We start from the raw sequence: 19,714 nt of genomic DNA on the forward strand, positions 1-19,714 counted from the left end.
TCTCTAAGGTCAAGACCTTGCTGTGGAGTCTGTTCGCATATGATGTTTAGACAACTTGGCATAGGCCAATACTCATACAATTGTTGCGATAGGAGGCATAATATTGTTTCAATTCCGACACTATGGGGGCTAGCGGCGATAGAGCCACCAGAGGCAATACCTCTATGGAGAAATTGTAATCGTTGTTTGTTTGGGTTGTGGGTACAGTGAAGAGACCAAGCTCCGATTTCACATATTCCCCAGAGGCTCAGTGTAAGGCCATTGTTCTTTAAAAGATATCGCCACCCTTTTGTCTTCTAGTGATAACACGCTTCTTCTTCTTACTCAGCTGTCTGCATCAGGCTTTTGATTTGCTTTTCTTTGTGGGCTTTGGGGGGCTGTGCAGCAGGGATGCTGACCTCTTCCTCTTAATGCTCCTGCATGGTTCATAAATGAGTCCTCATCCGTCCTGGCCCTCCTTTTTCTGTTTGGCGAGATGCTCAGCAACCGCCCTTGTCAAACTTCCCATGACATCTTTTGCAATATTGGTGGCTGTCGTTTTCACGTGTGCTTTAGCCAGTTTAAAGCCATGCTGTAGGACATTACGGGCGTTCCGCTAAAATACAGCTGATCACCATAAACGTCCTGGTTTATGTAATATTCCATATAGGCTCCAGGGTCTCCATAGTTCTTCACCACAACCATTAGAACGTTGTTTTATTAGTCTTTCAGCTGGAAAGGTCTGAAGTGCAACCCCACCCAGAATTTTCTGTTAAATGATAGAAAATCCCCCTGGCCTTCTCATATCTGTATGTTGATGGTCTCAAAATGATTTTTACACACAGGGACTTAATCAGGCTTGTTGTATTGAATGTTCACAATATCCTTGTTGTTCGCTTTAATCTTCATGGTTCTAAGCAGCGGGGTGTAGCTATCCCCCACTCTTTGATACTCAATGATAGTGCTGTAAAGCAGTAAGCTATATATAAACCCTGTTAATGCCACTTCATGTATTGTCCCATGGTTCTTTACTTCAAATGTGCTGCACACCTCCAAACAGGTTGCACAGTCTTACCTGCTGTTGAAAACCTAACGCTACTGCAGGTCTAGGTGAGCATCATGTCACCATAGTGTGGTACGATTGATATAGCTTTGTTGATGACTCTGACAAGTTCCAGTCTATTTGGGTAATGCCTCTCGGGGAACACACCTGGCTAGAGCCTTGTAAGGGTTGTTCGTTTTATAATAAACTTGGCTTTCCGTGGGGCTAAAGCGTCCCACAATCGGACATACTGAACTTCAGTGAGCGCCACCGTCCATTGCCCTTGCAAATGTATGGGTTTGGTCAGCTTCACGGTAAAGTAGGATATTTTGTTCCGTGGGAATGTCTCCGCTGAAGCGTTGCTGGGGAACATAATATAGAAAGGTGAAGACTCCATGCCACCCTGTTACACACCCTTGGCCTCTAGTTATCCGGCAGACACCCAACTGTTGAATTTGTCAGTCCATCCTAGCCATTTGTCTACATATTGTTTCCTGGCTCCACGACCTTTACTCTTTATGTCTTTTATGATTCTATAAATTCACTGGTGGCCTTTACTGACTTTCTGGACCTCCTCCCTGTAAAAAAACACCTTGAACACCCTTGCCCAAATAATCAATTAGAGTGTATATATAGATGCTTTCCCTTTGAGTCACTCTATCTACGATAAAGATCTTCTTGCTGTAGTTCTGCTCATAGCCCTTTGTAAACACGGTCTTGTGTTTTGCGATCCGCACATGATCCCCCTTTGTTAAGGGGCATAAGTGCTGTCTTTTTAAATTGTCTTTCGCTGTCCAGTTTTTTTCAGACCTCCAGGGAATTCTGCGGCATTACATCAGCGGGGGTGGTTTTAATAGATCTATGGTATGTGTTTTTATACACATTTATTATAAAAGTGGGTAACACATCCAGATATCTGCCGGTGTTTTAGTCATGAAAAATAGCCAGAGACGTGTTTTAAAAGTTTGTATAAAATGTTCCACAATAGAGGCTTTAACTTCAGAGTGTTTTATGAAGTGATGCACCCCGTGTTACTCTAGAAGACTCTGTAGCAGCTTCTTTAAAAACTCCTTACCAGCATCCATCTGTAGTTTAGTGGGGGCTCAGCCTTAGTTAAATATGCGTTAAAAAGCCGTCACCATGCTTTGACCCGTCTTGTTCTGTAAAGCCTCAACATAGGTGTATTTTGATAGAATGTCGATGATGGCTAGAATGTGGCAGGAACCATTGCCTTTGTGGAAGTGGCTCAAATCCATAATATCTGCCTGCCGTTGTTGGTCGAAATCAGATACCACGGTCATTCGCCGTTTCCAATTTTTTGTGTAGTGTGTCGGCCTCCTCCCCTTAAATACATGTCTTGATCACTCCCCATGACACCTTCTCACCATTGGTTTGCAGTTTACAGAACAGGCTGTCAACCCCGCCATAACTACCAGCACCTCGTTCATCATAATACATTTTCGACAGCTTCAGGCCAGACATGTTCACCCATAAGCGCTCAACAAAGACGCAACCAGTTTTTATAAACAACAGATTTTTATTAACATTTAAAACATGTATTTTATTCCAAATGTATTTGCATTAAAATACTAGAACAATCAGTCCTGCTATAGGCTCCGTAGTACATGTGATTACTGCACAGATACATTTTACGCCACTGCCTCAATAAGGAAACATGTCGACATTCCAATAGGTATTCAATTAAATACACTTTATTCCCGCCCACTTAGGAACAATTTTCTCAATGATGTTTCTAACAGCCGCCAGGAACGCGTCTAAATGGCTTCATTTTTAAAAGGGGGTTATTCGCTGATTCTATACCCTATAATGTTTTAGACAAGCATTGTTCAGTCCCTACGCCAATCCTTATCTGTGTCAGTGACTGCGTCAAGCACAGCAAATCTACTAGACATTTAGGGCTCAACATGTAACATATTTTACGGAGTGAATTATCCATGTAAGATATTTCCAAACATTCGTGAGCATCTCGCTGGGGATCATCACTTTTATGTCCGTAGCACCATCTGTAAAAGTATTGTTCGAAACACGCCCCACCCACTATGGCGGTAAACCCTTGTATGGCTCAAATATCAACACGGGAGAGAGCTGGTGTGCCTGCATCAGTCTCAATTAGCGTGATACATTCCCTACATAGACTGTTTTCTCCCGGGCTTCCAATTCGTTTTGAACAGCAGGCACAATGAATGATAACATTGTCTTTAACACTACCGGTCTCCACTGTTTTGCCTATTAAAAAGTAACTTTGGGTCTCACCCTAAATTACTAGAGTAATCCAGACATGGACCCCTTAATCACTGTTCTTAGAGAGGCACAGCTCCACCTCACTGATGAGGCCCAGCCAGGCGGAAACACGTGTCTGGGGTTGCTGTTGGTACTCTTGTTCAAAAGAGAATTGCCTAGCATTTTGGTGCTGGACTGCCCTTGAGCAGGACAAAGACTGATATGTTGTGGATGTTTCTCTTCTGTGAAAGGGATAGTGAGTTAAAAAATCTGGTTGAGTCTTCCCACGACTTAAGCTGGTAGAGAGACTCCCAGAACCCCCTGTACTCCATTAGTGAAACATATTTCATAAATAGACAATTGTCAGGTTGCATCGGGTTTTCAAGTTGGTTTGAGCAGCAAACACTGTAACTATTGAAAGCCTCTGGTACAGCATGGCATTCCTCACCCCTGCACACAGGACTCTGTTTCTCATCTTGTCCCCGGAGGGCTAGATCAGTGACTGGTGTCATCACGCCCTGCAAAACCCTAAATTCCAAGTCCCTGTCTTCGGAGCCCACATTGGCCACGGCTGGTTGCTCTAAAACCACATCGTTGTCATCCCAAAACTCTTCAGATTCATAGTCTGCCATTAAATCTTGGGCATCTTTCATGCCATCATATACCGTAAAAGAATCATAAATATGACTATTGTCATAACCCCCGGGGCTTCTAGGGGGTGTATTCCCCTCATCGTAACAGTAGCTGTTCATAATCGTCATTTCCTGAATAGCCCCTGGAAAGCTGAAAGAGCACCTGTGTTTCCTAGGCCTACGACAAAGACTATATATCTGGGTTGTAAGCCCCTCCCCCACTCCATCATAGCCTTAGGGATGTCCGTTTAGATCAAAATGTATATCAAACATTCTAGGGATTCTTAATATATATAAAATGTATATTAAACATATTGGGGTTCAAGAAAATTGCTATCAAAAACTTTGTGGGGCTTATCAATTTGATATAAAATGTATATCTGCTTCCTATCAACCTAGATTGGGACCGCTCTGTGATGTCATCAACATGTCACTCTTCAAATCCCTAGATTCACAGTCCCCGTCTACAGAGCTCACTTCGCTCTCCACGCTCAATCGAGTAACATTGTTGAGCGCTGCCCCATCTTTATTTAGATTTTATGTCAAGTGTATATTCACTTTATATCAAATCTAATATAAGATAAAAAAAACACTTCCAATAAAAATATACATTTGATATAAAATTGATATAAAAAATGTTGATATCTTTTGTATATCAAATTTATATTAAGTTTATATCAAAGCACATCAAAGGGGGAGGCACTAAGACTGGCAACAGGGGGTCCTGACCACCTGTCAAAATTTCACATGAGGGAAAAGGGGGCTCCTTCTGACAGTCACATGCCTTTGGAGACCAAGGTCTGCTGAAAGGCCATGCCTCCTAAAGCGCTTCCATGCCATTACATATGCCAGGAGGTGCTACAGTAATATAACATAGCATATGTAAAAGACTAAAATATAAATGCCATTAAACCGGTAGCCTTAGATATGAAATACAGTTGTTATGTTACAAACAGGAGCGATTCCAGATTAAGAGCTATATAAAAACGTGAAAATGTTTTAACATTGTTATTCATGAACCTATTATCTTACCCTTGGTATTAAAATATCACTATCCTCCAACTCTATGATATTCTTGTCATCAGACTTAGAAAGGTATTGCTTGATGGTAGTGTGGAGACAATGACCTGTGAGTTATGCACCACAGCGAGCGCTTAACCCACTCAGCTACTTTATTAACCAGAAGACAAAGCTACCTTAAAGGCAGTTATAAGTAGCTCTGTTTTTGTTTTCTTTCAAGAACGGCCCCGGACATCCATCTAGCGCCCCTCAGAGCCAGTTTCCAGGCGTTCTCTTAATGGTCCCTCTCGCCCTGACACGAGTTTTATCATCATAAGAGGAGCGAGTCGGCAATTAGTCTGCGCGAGGCACCAGTGTGGAGGCAGCGCAGCCCCCAGTCAGGAAGGGGACGGCAGATCCTTCAACATGAGAGGGCCCTGGGGAGCTAGGCCCTGAAGCATAATGATGGTGATGGATGCAGGCACGGCAGAGACACCCCACACCGCCCCAGAAAATTAAAAGCCTATTTTATACGGTGCTAACAACACATCCCAACGGTGTCTTCCCGTGATCCGTCAGCACATGCCGCTGGCCTCTATCGTTCCTTGACCCGGAAGGATTCAAACCTCTTTTATCTCGCCGGTGTGCACCTGAGGAAAGGAGACTTCGCTCCAGCCTGGCGAGTCCAGGAAAGAAAACGTTACCCTGGCAGAAGACAGCGCCAATAGACGCTAAGGTGTGAACAGTTTAGTGGCATGACTTCTCGCTGGATTGGTTTCCCAATCAAGTCCCGCGAGTCAAAATATGTTCCTAGGCAACGTGGGCAAGGGATCGCCCATCTGTGGAGCGGGGGTCGCCTGTTGGCACACTAGCGATTACCACCGCCAGGAAATCGTTTATTCAGGAGAGCATTTACGTGCCGGCGCTGCCCAGAGCAAGTTATGGCTTACGGGCGACAATTGGAAGAGACATGAGTTTCCAAAAAGCCAGCGCTAGCACGTTCTTTAAAAGTTACAATTTAGAGTGGAGGGCCGATAAATGCAATATTTACAGGCCGATTCATGAAATTCCTCACAAAAGTGTCGCACGCGGCTGGCGCACAGCGTGCCCGTGCGAATGTCTGCGCCAGCCACATGCGATAAAATCAATTTCCGCGCACAGAGTATTCATGGATTCTCGCCTCCAAAAGCAGACGTGGCGCAGAGTGGCGCAGCGACCCTGCAGCAGCGCCAATTACGCCCCCAAGAACGCCCTCGCGCAAGGAAAAGCCATCAAGATCGCAAAACCATTGCAAAGGGCTACGCCAACCCTGTACCAGTTTACCGGACTGGCAAACAGCAAACGCAAAGCAAAGTCTCACACGCGATCTGGCCTGGGGGAGCGTGTGCGTGTATCTCAGAGGTGCTCGAGAAGTTCCACACGCGATTGGCTTGGGCGCGTGTATTCCAGAGGTGCGCAAGAAGTTCCACACGCGATCGGGCCTGGAGGAGCGTGTGCGTGTATTTCAGGGGTGCGCGAGAAGTTCCCCACGCGATTGGCCTGGGCGCGTGTATTTTAGAGGTGCGCGAGAAGTTCCACACGCGATTGGCCTGGGCGCGTGTATTTCAGAGGTGCACGATAAGTTCCACACGCGATTGGCCTGGGCGCGTGTATTTCAGAGGTGCGCGAGAAGTTTCACACGCGATTGGCCTGTGCGTGTCTATATTAGGGGTGCACGAGAAGTTCCACACGCGATCGGGCCTGGGGAAGCGTGTGCGTGTATTTCAGAGGTGCGTGAGAAGTTCCACACGCGATTGGCCTGGACGCGTGTATTTCAGAGGTGCGCGAGAAGTTCCACACGCGATTGGCCTGGGCGTGTGTATTTCAGATGTGCGCGAGAAATTCCACACGCGATCGGGCCTGGGCGAGCGTGTGCGTGTATTTCAGGGGTGCGCGAGAAGTTCCACACGCGATTGGCCTGTGCGCGTGTATTTCAGAGGTGCGCAAGAAGTTTCACACGCGATTGGCCTGTGCGCATGTATATCAGGGGTGCGCGAGAAGTTCCACACGCGATCGGAACTGGGGGAGCGTGTGCGTGTATTTCAGAGGTGTGCGAGAAGTTCCACATGCGATTGGCCTGGGCGCGTGTATTCCAGAGGTGCGCGAGAAATTTCACACACGATTTCAGCAGGGTACGTGTATTTCAGGGGTGCCGGGGAGTCCTACATGTGATTTCGCAGTGTGGGTCCTCCCAGGTATCCCCTGTACACCCTCCACGGCCCCTGCAGGCAGCACACACCACAGGGGACTACCCTGCATCCCTGGTCATGTCCCGCAGGCAGCCCACCCAACATGGGCATGCCCCCCAGCAAAGGCACATGTCTCCTTGCACTACTGATCACCAACTCATGTCCCCTTGCACCCCCACCCCCAGCATTGCGGGGCACCTGCCAGCAGGCCCCCACTCATGTCCCCCTGCACCCCCACCCCCCAGCATTGTGGGGCACCTGCCAGCAGGCCCCCACTCATGTCCCACTCATGTCCCCCTGCACCCCCACCCCCCAGCATTGCGGGGCACATGCCAGCAGGCCCCCACTCATGTCCCACTCATGTCCCCCTGCATCCCCACCCCCCAGCATTGTGGGGCACCTGCCAGCAGGCCCCCACTCATGTCCCACTCATGTCCCCCTGCACCCCCACCCCCCAGCATTGCGGGGCACCAGCCAGCAGGCCCCCACACATGTCTCCCAGCCAACACGTCATCACAATCTAGATCCCTGGCCCTTATGGTCAGCCTCCAAATGCAAAACACCCACTCGAGTATTGCATCCACCCACTTAGAAATGGCAATGACATGATAGAACCCCAATAGCAAGTTTGGAAATGAACACATGGCCCTCACATACACCCAATGGGTGTCAGTGAATCTCAAAACCCATATCATGATATGCATGATACCAATGAGATGATACTACACATTGAAGTTTGATGAAAAAAATGTATTAAGAAAAGCATAAATGGAATTAAAAATAAACAAATGACAATGGGAATCAAAAACCAAAAGCAGCATGTCCGTAAAATAATGAAAAACGACAAATCATAATCCAAAGGAAAGGTGTCCAAAGTCACAGTTCAAGAAAGTAAATCCAAGGTAAAAACAAAACCGAAAACCATTGCTCCATGTGTAAATCAAAAAAATAAAATAAAATCCAACAGTCAACTATATACAGATAAACAAACCAGGGTCCATGATCCCAACTGAAGAAATGAAACCTACATAAAAATACTACCTAATAAAATAAAACTATATACAAAAATGTGGCCCATTGTCCAAAAGGTCCAAAATAAATAAAAAAGCAAAGGAAACCTACACTAACTACATAACTATTTACAAGGGCAGCGGGCTAGTCCGACGGCTCACTGGTTGTTGACATGGGCCAGGGCATCATCGAACTCCTGTTCAATGGCTTGGAGGCGGGCATGTTCCCTTGCCCCGAGGTCCCGCAGGGATAATGCAGTATCCAGCTCCAACTCCCTGTGAAGACCCTCGAGGCACTCAGCCCGCCTCAGCGCCCTCCGCATGGAGTTCTCCGCCCTGACCATTGTGAGCCGTTCCTCCTCTGCCCGCTGCCGCTCCGCACCTATCTGCTGGCCCAATCGCTCCCACACGGAAGCCACTCCCATTCCAGGGTTCTCCTGCCCTCCGGCCGATGCCTGCACCCCTGATGTTGATGGCCCGAGCCATGATGCCTCCCACGTCGAGCCTGCTGCTGCCTCCGACGCAACTGCCTGTGCCAGCACGACGGCATCCAGGCTGATGGAAACCACCGACGCTGTCATGCACGTGCCCTGCCAGATGATGCCGTCACATCCTCCATCTGCTGGGGCCCAGTTGCTGGTGTGTCCACCCCTGCTGGACCTCCGACTCCCGACTGTGCCAGGGATGGGATCCCCACTGAGGTGGCTGGATTGGTCGGGGCAGGTCCACAGGGGGCCCTGGTGGCATCTGGGCCGGAAGACGGCATGGAGTACGACTGGCGTATAGCCTCCACAGAGGAGGAGAGGGTCGCCAGAGTGCCCGACACATGTACGAGACCCCCGACCATGACCGCTCCCAACTGGGCCACATTGACACGGTGCTCTTCGTGATGACGTGCGTGCTCCCCCCGGGAAGCACGCACCTCATCACGAATGACAGCCGTGCGCAACGCGACACCAATCTGGACCTTCTCCATACGGCCAGGGGTCCCCTCGTCCGCAGGTGGAGCGGAGTCAGATGACATGGATATCCCCCCTACCTGCGGACGGGCCTGGGATGGGGCATCCCTGCTAGTGCATGGTGGTGCAGTCACAGTGTCAGGGACAGTGACATGCACAGGCACCTCCACGGCGACTTGTGCTGCCTCCTGCCCCTGCCCCTGGACTGCACCACTTGCACCAGCAGGGATGCCCCCACCAGGCCCCATGTGTGGCTCAGTAGCGGCCTCCTCCTCCTCAGTGGAGACCACCAACCTGGATGGCTCCACACCGTCTTCCGCCGTTGCAAGCCCCTGTGGGGGCTCACCCACCCCTTCCCCTGCAGCCGTGGGGGCATCCCCGCCGCTTAGCTCCACAGCGCCGTCTCCGCCCTCTTCTTCACTTTGCGCTGTGTAGAGGGAGACATAGAACACAAGCATCAGGGTACTGTACAATGGTCCCCTAGACAGGAAGCAATAGCAGATGAGTGGCACTGTCAAAGATCATTTCCATCATGTCCCTCATGGGTCAGCGCAGGCAAAACACATGCAGTAACAGGCATGGTGCATGCTATGGACATAAGCAAACATGTCCAAGGGACTCTTGAAGCATGCAATGTTGTTTTTGGACTCACATGCATCATGGTCATGCCTATCACATGCACACACTTCAACGTACTTTCATCCATCTGGAATCGTACACCCCAGACACAGTGGATGCAAGGATAACTAGGCTGCATCAGTGAATCTGAACATTGTTACAGACATGTGTCATGCATCCATGGCATCCACAAGTCACAGACACGCAGGTCAGAAACACAGACATGGACACCATACATGTACATGGCATCAGCACCCATCCCTCACCCACACCCATGTCCAGGAACAGAGACTGGCATGCTCTCATGTGTTCATTCTGCATAGGGCTCCCCATGTTACATTTAAACACATACACCAACCGTGTGCTTCACACATTACTGGTCTCACATGCATGACCATGATGTCCCTGCACACACACACACGTACATGGCCTATGTCACACATACAGGCAAGTATCAGACAACCAGCACGCTGCAACATGCCCTGTCTCACACAGCAATGCTTGGCCACTTACCGCTCGACTCCAGATGGGTCTGCCTCTCAAGGATCTGGGCATGGAGCGCTGGGCGTATGCGTTCCAAGACCCTCAGCTGGATGGTACTCATGCTGCCCCGGCCCCCCTCAATGAGGCGCCGGGCCTTTATGAGGGTCCTGGACCTGATGTCCTCCCAGCGCTTCTTGACTTGCTTGATGTTGCGGGTTGCCACCCCCTCCGCGTTGATGGCAACCACAAAGTCGTCCCAGATCCTGTCCCGTCCTTCCTTGTCGGCGCATGGTGATCCGAAGAGGGCATCATAATGCCCCAGGACAAGCTCCACCAGGACACCAACTTCCTTCTGACTGAAGCTGGTGGCCCTCTGCCTCTCTGGCTGGGGGTCGCCAGTGGTCTCGGATGGTGTTTGCCCCGACATGGCGACCCCCGAGGCAGGCGTGGGTGGGCAACTGGGTCCTGGGGCTGGGCTGTGGAGCGATGGTATCCCAGTCGGGAGTGTTCTGTTCCAGCAGGGGTGGACACAGCAACTGGACCCCTGGAGATGGCTGATGTGCAGGCACCAAATGGCAGGGCACGGTGGCAGCAGGCAGGCAGGCAGCAGCGGATGGCTCGTGATAGGCTGCTTGGGGCTCTGGGGGGCAGTAATTCGGCCTTTTGGGCAGGAACGTGGTCTTCCGTGTGCTTACACGTGGCCAGCTTGATACGGAGTGATTTGGCACGTGAAAATTCTGCACGTCAGCGTGTGAATCGAGGAAAGGCCCTTAGCGCGTAAGCGCTTCAGCACGCATACGCGATTCCATTGGACCAAAGGCCCTTAGCGCGTATGCGTGTCTGTGACGTATCGCGCACGGGCGTTGCTTTTCGTGGGGTGCGGTGCGTGTTGTTTGCAGGCGTTGGGGTTCACACGCTATTACTTCACAGCGGGTGGGTGTTGGCTACGCGTTCTTCTACACGCAAGGCAGACGGTGAGTGGTACCCTGCTCCCCCAGGCCCGATCGCGTGTAAAAACACCCGCGAGCCCCTGAAATACACGTACCCCGCTCCCCCAGGCCCGATCGCCTGTAAAAACACCCGCGAGCCCCTGAAATACACGTACCCCGCTCCCCCAGGCCCGATCGCGTGTAATAACACCTGCGAGCCCCTGAAATACACGTACCCCGCTCCCCCAGGCCCGATCGCGTGTAAAAACACCAGCGAGCCCCTGAAATACACGTACCCCGCTCCCCCAGGCCCGATCGCGTGTAAAAACACCCGCGAGCCCCTGAAATACACGTACCCCGCTCCCCCAGGCCCGATCGCGTGTGAAAACACCCACAAGCCCCTGAAATACACGTACCCCGCTCCCCCAGGCCCGATCGTGTGTGAAAACACCCGCGAGCCCCTGAAATACACACGCCCAGGCCAATCGCGTGTGAAACTTCTCGCACACCTCTGAAATACACGCGCCCAGACCAATCGCGTGTGGAACTTCTCGCGCACCCCTGAAATACACGCGCCCAGGCCAATCGCGTGTGAAACTTCTCGCGCACCTCTGAAATACACGCGCCCAGGCCAATCGCGTGTGGAACTTCTCGTGCACCCCTGAAATACACGCGCCCAGGCCAATCGCGTGTGGAACTTCTCGCGCACCCCTGGAATACACACGCCCAGGCCAATCGCGTGTGGAACTTCTCGCACACCCCTGAAATACACGCGCCCAGGCCAATCGTGTGTGAGAAACTTCTCGCGCACCTCTGGAATACACGCCCACGCTCCCCCAGGCCTGATCGCATGTGAAACTTCTCGCACACCTCTGAAATACACGCACACGCTCCCCCAGGTCTGATCACGTGTGAAACTTCTCGCGCACCTCTGAAATACACGCACACGCCCCACCAGGCACGATCGCGTGTGGGCCTTCTCTGGCGCACATTTTCTTCCTGCGCAGAGACGCTACCGCCTGCTTTCGTGTGGCGGACATGTATGGGCCTGTGCTTGTCTTTGGCCGTGTGCTGTTTTTCCCTATTCGATTCCATGAATACGTGTTGCAGGCGAGCGTGTGGGCGTTCTGCGCACTTGCCTCCTGTACTTCCCCCGTGACGCCCACATTTTCACGAGTTGTTCCCCATTCTGCGTGTGACGCGCTGTGTTACGCCTACTTTTGTTATGTGCGCCGCGCTATGTGCGAATTCGCTGTGGCCTTATCGCACGGAGTTCGATGACCTGTGCGCCAGCGTGCACCAGCATGCGCCACGCACTTTTTCAGCGCACATCCCACATTTTGCGCATGCACGGGCTTCCATGAATTGATGTGCGATGTTTTCTGTGCGATTATCGCACTTGCACTGCGATTTTCGCTATTTCACTGCGAATCGCACGTTTTCGCACGCGTGCGCCGTTTTTTCGGCACACATTGATTCCATGAATCGGCCTGTTAGGTGAAGGATTAAAAGAGTTACGGGGTGTGGTGGTTCGCCTGCAATTGCCATCTGGCAGGCCCCCATAGTGCCATGCTCATCGGCACATGACAGGCCCAGTGACTGTGCGGTTTGGGGCTAGGAAATACCAGCTCCATCGGGGGGGTGGGAGCCGCGCCTGCCGTACCCTTGACCATGCGGACCTCTGCCACCGTGCTGGCACGAGGGTCCTACGTCATCAGGGCACGCAGGCCGGTGCTCCAGCGGGTAGGCCTGAAGCCCACCTGGAATGAGACACGGACTCAGGAGTTCCTCTTCAGGAGTCTGCAGCCGTTCTGTCTCACGTGCCCGCAGGGGCTCCTTTTATTAGCTTGGGCCATGACACAGTCATGGTCAATCTTAAAGGGGCAATACACGTGGGAGGGACACATCACCTTAAAGGGCAATACACATGGGAGGGTCATACATAACAAGGGGCATGGGCGGACTGTCTCCTACTTTACATGGGTCCACTGGGGTGGACGCTTGAAGGATGTTTCATGGGCCTCTCCGGTTGACACATGACTGGTGGGTGATGCCATGGCGTGATGCCAGTGCTTTGCATGAACCTTCGTAGTTTCAGCCCGGGCACGGAGAAGACCTATGCCACCCAATGGGTCTCCATCTTCAGTAGAGGTGGAAACAGCAATTGCACTGGCACATGTGGCCCCGGGGAATGGCATCCAGGTATCAGGCCTGGGCCTCTGGCAGTAGCACCGGGGAAGGAAGGCTGCACCCAGCGATGAACGTGACACTCACACGGTGTTGGTGGCGGCGCTAGTTTCTCACTTGAGGATGGGAAACAAGCAGGCACAAGAGACTGCCGACAGCGTGGTTGAGTGGAAAGGCACCAGGGAATGGGAGTGGCCATTTATTAGCAGGCGGCTTGGGCAGACAGTGTTCATCTGGTCGCAGGCCTTGGTATTGCCATCCCAGTTGGGCAAGAGCCACCAATGTGAAGTGGGAGGAGGGTGAAAATAGAGAGAGGAGAGCTCTGCAGTGGAGATGAGATCAAAGAGTGGCGTGGTAGTACACAGGTCAGGTAAGACCAGAGTACCTTGACTCTGGCCTTGGTAGGATGGCAAATAAGGGTGGAGGTGGGGAGTAAAATTCAAAAGGGAGGCAAAGCTCACACAGCCCGGGAGGATAGCTTAGCGGCAATGTGCGTGCTTTGGAAGCAAGACAACACGAGGGTCCGCGCTTAGAAACCTCTGGGTGTTTAAGCCCGTTATAAATAAGCAACTAAGACAAAAAAAAACCAAAAAAAAGAATAGTTCCTGTAACAGCGCCTCGATGCCCACGGGCTGTGTGAGCGCTTTAAAAATGCAAAAATATATAAAAAAATATAAAGCCAGTGTGCCAGTCCTTGATGCCAAGGAGATGAAGAGGAGACAGCAGGCACTTGGAGTGCGGCCGGTCGCCAGAGAGTAGGCAATTAAGTTCACCTTTGTTGTTATTGGCAAGTGACAGGAGGGGCAGATTGATGCTCAGTGATGTTGAAAGCATGGGAGGCCATCTCCTGCAGGGACTTATACCCTGGATAGGCACAGTTTATTATCCACCTGGATGATAGAAGAGAAGGTCAGGGTGAAAGCACATCCTTTGAGGAAGGATAGAGGCGACACAGGTTCTTCTTGACATTTTGTATGGTCCAGAAAAGCATGGTGGGCGTCCAGTGAGGAAAGGGGAAAGGGTTTGGGACCCTCTTTGGGAACCTTTCGATATATGGTACGAGAGAGATCATTGCTGCTGGGTCTGAAAAACATGCCAGTGGAGGAGAACTGATGGCTGGGCATGATGCGCCAGACGTCAGTGAGCGGAGAGGGTGTGTGCAGTGAGGAGCTTGTGTGAGTGAAGAATGGGAAAGAATGGGCACCTGATATTGGGCACATTGCAACTCCGCAGATGGTGTTAAGTGAGATCCCCTGGTGTCAACAGAGTGGAACGAGAAAATTCGTGCGACTCAACTCTGATGGTTTTCCCTACAATATAGCTGAAGGCAGAAAAGATCATGAACATGGTGCAATGAGCTGAGGCAAGGCGAGGGCCCCCGGGCCCATAATGCAAAGGGCACACGGGCACCTGAGGAGCAAATGCAGTGGAGCAGCAGGAGTCCAGCAAAGGGTAGGGAAGGAGAGACCCGAGGAATAGACATACTGAGAAATGCACAGAAGGCCGATGGTGGGGATTAGGGGCATCACGTGCGTATAGACAGGAAAAGGGGAGGGGCCCCTGTGTGATCACGGAGGAATGAGGGAAGAAGATGGGGCAGAGGTGAGAATAGTTATGAGGTACGAATGCGTAAAAATGAAGGGAACCAGAGTCTAGTGGAGATCTTGGGATTTGCGCCAAGAAGCAGGTTTCATTGCATGTTGGCATGCTACTGCTTAGCAAAAAGATATAGTAAAATGCATATGAGGCACAAGGAGAGGAGTAGGGGGGACCAAGGAAAAAGAAAATGTTATGCAAAGAAGGTGGATGGGCACCTGAGTGGGAAGGTACTGCGCAAACTCATGAGGCGGTCTCATTGAATCTGGATGTGGGATTCCAAGGGGGAAGGGTGGAGGCAGTCTACGGAAACACTGAAGGACTGGAGCGAGTGAGAAGGAGGGGACTAGGTGGAAATATGTGCAGTTGGCAGGAAGTAAAGACGCCCAGGGACAAAGATGAGTGCAAATAAGTTTGGCTTTGCCGTATGTTGTGGTGGCCAAAATGCTGGGGCACATCTGGCAGAGACAACACATGACAACATGTGAATGAGTGAGTGGGGGGTGTTTGAGCTGTTTGATTAGGAAGTTGATGTAAGTGGGGCATGGAGGACGAAGTGAGAGCTTGCAAGGAGGCTGAGAATACCCACAGCTGTTCTATGCAAGTGCATCTACGCAATCTTCTGTACTTTATAAGGTATACCATTTTCTTCTGTCCATTTAATCTAAAGACATTTGTACATCAATTTAATTGAATGGTTCAATCAGCCAGACGTAAATCTCATGCCACTTTCTTTTGCATTAAGACATCTCAGTAAGTAACAAAAATAGGAACCAACCCTCAATCCCCTTCAGTTTCCCGTCACCCCTATCACCTTCTTACCGCATAACAGCTTTAAAGGCTAAGGGACAAAACTGGTCCCCACCTAGCCTTAAAAATAGATTGTGGAAATGCCCTGATGAAAAAAGTCTAGCACAAATATGCTGGTTACAAATCCGAAAGAAGTGAAGAAAAAACGAGTTATAAACTCGGGAAATGGTATTAAAATACAAAATGTGTTCCCATTTATCTGTGAATATCAGAGATATTGATGTTATGCCAAAATATCTAGTAAAATTTCCTAATGCCTATAGCCATAGACAATTCATGTGTTTTCGACTAAATATACTTCCTACTGGCGAAATACATAGTTTAAATGGTCTACAAATTGTAAAGTGGAAAAAGAAAAAGAAAGTTTATATCATCTGGTAATTAGTTGTCCAGTCCTAAATAAACTAAGAAGCACTTAATTCCAGAGGTTCGTACACTCAGAAGAATCAATAACAACTCACTCTTTTTGGTGCCGTGTGTTATGTGGGGTGCATTTAAAGGCCCCACACAGAAGCCCCTTTCACCTGGACAGCAGCATTTAAACACTGCCAACAAAAACGGCCCTGCGTTACTTTCCCTTTTACATGAACAGAAGCATTTAAACACAGTAACCAAAAACTGCCTGTTTTTGCTCTTATTTCACAAGAGTGGCAAGAATTTCTACACTGCGACCAAAAATGACCTTGATTTGCTTTCCCTGTCACATGAGTGGTAAGCATTTAAACACTGCAAACAAAAACGGCCTTGCTTTGCTTTTATTTCACATGAAGGGCAAGAAGTTCTACACTGCCACCAAAAATGGCCATGCTTTGCTTTCATGTCACCTGAATATCAAGAAGTTCTACACTGCAACTAAAAATGGCCTTGTTTTACTTTTATTTCACATGAGGGGCAAGAATGTTAACACTACAACCAAAAACGGCTTTTGCTTTCCCTTTTTCATGAACAGCAGCCCTTTAAACACTGCTACCAAAAACGGCCTGGCTTTTTCTTTATGTTCATGTTAAATTAAAGAACCAGAAAGAGGAAAGAGGCCTACCCATTATCATCTATGGACAAACAGCAAATGTCAATTCACTCAAGAAGGAGAAATCAAAGAATCCTGTGACCTGCAAGACAGGATTTTAAACATTAAAAGCTAAAAAGAAAATCGGCTTTAAAAAGCCACAGTGGAAAAAGATAGCACTGCTCACACCGAAAATGTCAAGAAAAAATGATGTGGGGGTGACCAAAGTAAATGTATATTCTGTTTCATCCCACAAAACTCCAGTCACATTTGAAGAGACACTTATTGCCCGAAAAACCAGTTTCGGCTGAGGCAGAAACTTCATAATGACGATTCCCCACTTCCCGCTGGATATCACACATATCCTATAACAAACCTGCAATAAAATGTGATGCTGCTCAGGGCGTCATAATTCCCTGTTCTGCAGACATGAAGGTAGGAGCCCAGAGATTTCAAAGAATGCAAAGTGTGACTGAAATGGCCAGGACGTGTGAGCACTTCCTCCACCCACTTCAAAGAGCAAACTGCCAATTTCAAAGTTTCAAATATGCCAGTTTCAAAGATGGCTGTGGGGGATGAAGTGGCCCTCCCACACATGGAACAAGACACTCCCAATTGACATTAAAAGACTGATTTCATTTTAGGCATTTTTCGCAGCAATCAGAATGAGGATTCATTTAGTTTTATGCGAGATTGCATTTACCTAGGACTTTAGGGACTGAAATGGCCAGTTAGACTAGTTTTCTGGCTGATCTGAACAGCTGACAAATTTAACAGTTGGTGAAAAGAAGGAAAATGAAATTAGGAACATGCTTGATCATTTGCAGATTCATAACAGTTGAACATTTTATGAAAAAGACAAAAATGTGCCACAGGGCCATCATACATCATACAGAGTTGGCAATTGGCTTACCTAATTTCCCATGACCAGCAAAACCGCATATCTCTTTCATATGGCAGTGGCTAGTGTAATTATGAAGTTATGAGACATAACTAGTTTTTGCCAAAAAGTGGTAATGAGAACAAGGAAGGTAATAAATCAAACAGACAGATGGTGCTCTCCTCCACTGAACCAGTCCTGACAGGGGGTGGCGAGAGGGATGGTAACTGTCCAATCTGAGCAGCAGGGATAATTTCAGGGTACTCCCCTTAGATTGTAAAGTTAGTGATGTCATTTCTGCTATATATGGGGGACTGTACTAGAACTCAGGACAGTCCCACAAAAACCAGGAGACAGGAGAAGGAGGATGGAGAGAAGGCTGCTGAACCTTACCATCTTTGAGAGTGCAGAGTACAGACCCTTGCCCTATCTTTCCAGAGTGTCCTGAGATCCAGCTGGCTTTCCTGAATCCTAAACCAAGGCTGGCTTTGTAGGTAGCATATGACCCCAGCCCTACATTGCATAAACCTTTCACTTTTGTAGTAGTACATTTAATCCAATACCCTATTGAAAATGCCAAATTGCCAGTGTAATGCAGGTATCTCCCCATAGAAGAATCTCTTGTTGGCTTGTGTATGTTAGCATATCTCCTTTGAAAAACCTCTAATTTGTCTGTGTAAATCCTTAGTATTTTTTTAAGTAAATCAATTAATCCCCCATATAAATTCACAGTACAAGATTGTTGAAATTCGAGATCAACCATCTTGTCACTGGTGTTTTTATGTAACTGTTATAGTTATGTTAATGTTAATGTTAAAGGACATTTGTACCGCACACTTTCACCACCGGAGTGGACCCCTGGTGCTCTGGCGGCTCTGAAAGAGGAAGGGGGGGTGAGTTAGTGGGAGGAAGCTGGAAAAGTGCAAGAGCGCAGTGATGTGCTGTTGGCAGCCTCAGCCCGGTAGGTCCGTTGGCTGGGCCTGGGGTGTTTGCGGCCGGTAGTCGTCATGTGCTGTTGTGCGAGTCTATGTGTGTTTTTTGTTTTGTTGTTACAATGTAGTGACGTTTGTGCAGTTTCTTGTGCTGTAGGTCTGTGGTTGTGTTTGGTTTGGGGTTTCAGGGGTGTATGCAGAAGGGGGAAATTGTTAGTGGAATCTGTTAGTTGACCTCTCTATCCTCAATTGAGGAGCTGGGCTTGTGTAGTCTCCCCAGGTGACATTTGGCCCCAACCCCCACCAGCCTCCCTCCCAACCCCATCTGTCCTCCCTTCCCACTCATAAGGCCAGTGGACCTGCCCATGTCCACAACTCAGCTAGTATGGTGAATGCCGATATCCCAACAATTCCACAACACTGTGGTACCTAGTAGCACCGAAGAAGCGAGTGATGATGTTGGGTGGGATTGGCAGTGGTTGTTGACTCTGTTTCTATGGGTGCTGCCTGTGTTCCACTCTACCTGGTGGCACCTGTCCAGGTGTCATGGGGGCTTTCCCATCAGTACTGGGGCTGTCAGTGTCCGCTCCAGTTTAGTCATTTTTGTTTCGGTTTTCAGTTTGAGTCTGTGGTGTTGAAGAGCCAGGTTTTTAGTAATTTCCTGAATTTTAGGTGATCTTTGGTGTTTCTTATTTCTTTTGGGATGTTGTTCCAGGTTTTTGCTGCTAAGTAGTAGAACGAGGTGCCTCCAAGTTTTTTCTTATGGTATGGTTTTAGTTCCAGGCAGATTTTGTTGCTTGACCTGAGGAGTCTCGTTGGCTTGTAGATTGTTATTTTCTTTTGTAGGAATTCTGCTCCTTGTCCACTGACTGCCCTGTGTGTTATGCACATTGTTTTGAAGGTGATGCATTGTTCCCATTGTGAGCAATCCCTTTTGTCTAGACGTCTACTTGTTGTGTGTCTCTGTCCTTGTCACCGAAAACCGATTTTCCTATTGTAAGCTAAACCCCTTCCCTGAGCTGCCTGTCATTGTAAACCCCAGTGTAAACAAATTTCCATTTGCCACTGTATTTTCCTTTTGCATTTGCTTTCTCCCAAAACCGATTTTCCCACTTCATTTCTATTTTTGCCCTGGTGTGCTGATTAGTATTCTCTAAACTTTCCCCAGCTGCTAAGTGTAAGC

This window comes from Ambystoma mexicanum, chromosome 9, assembly GCF_040938575.1.
Source record: "Ambystoma mexicanum isolate Mex_15411 chromosome 9, UKY_AmexF1_1, whole genome shotgun sequence".
In the NCBI taxonomy this organism is placed as follows: Eukaryota; Metazoa; Chordata; class Amphibia; order Caudata; family Ambystomatidae; genus Ambystoma; species Ambystoma mexicanum.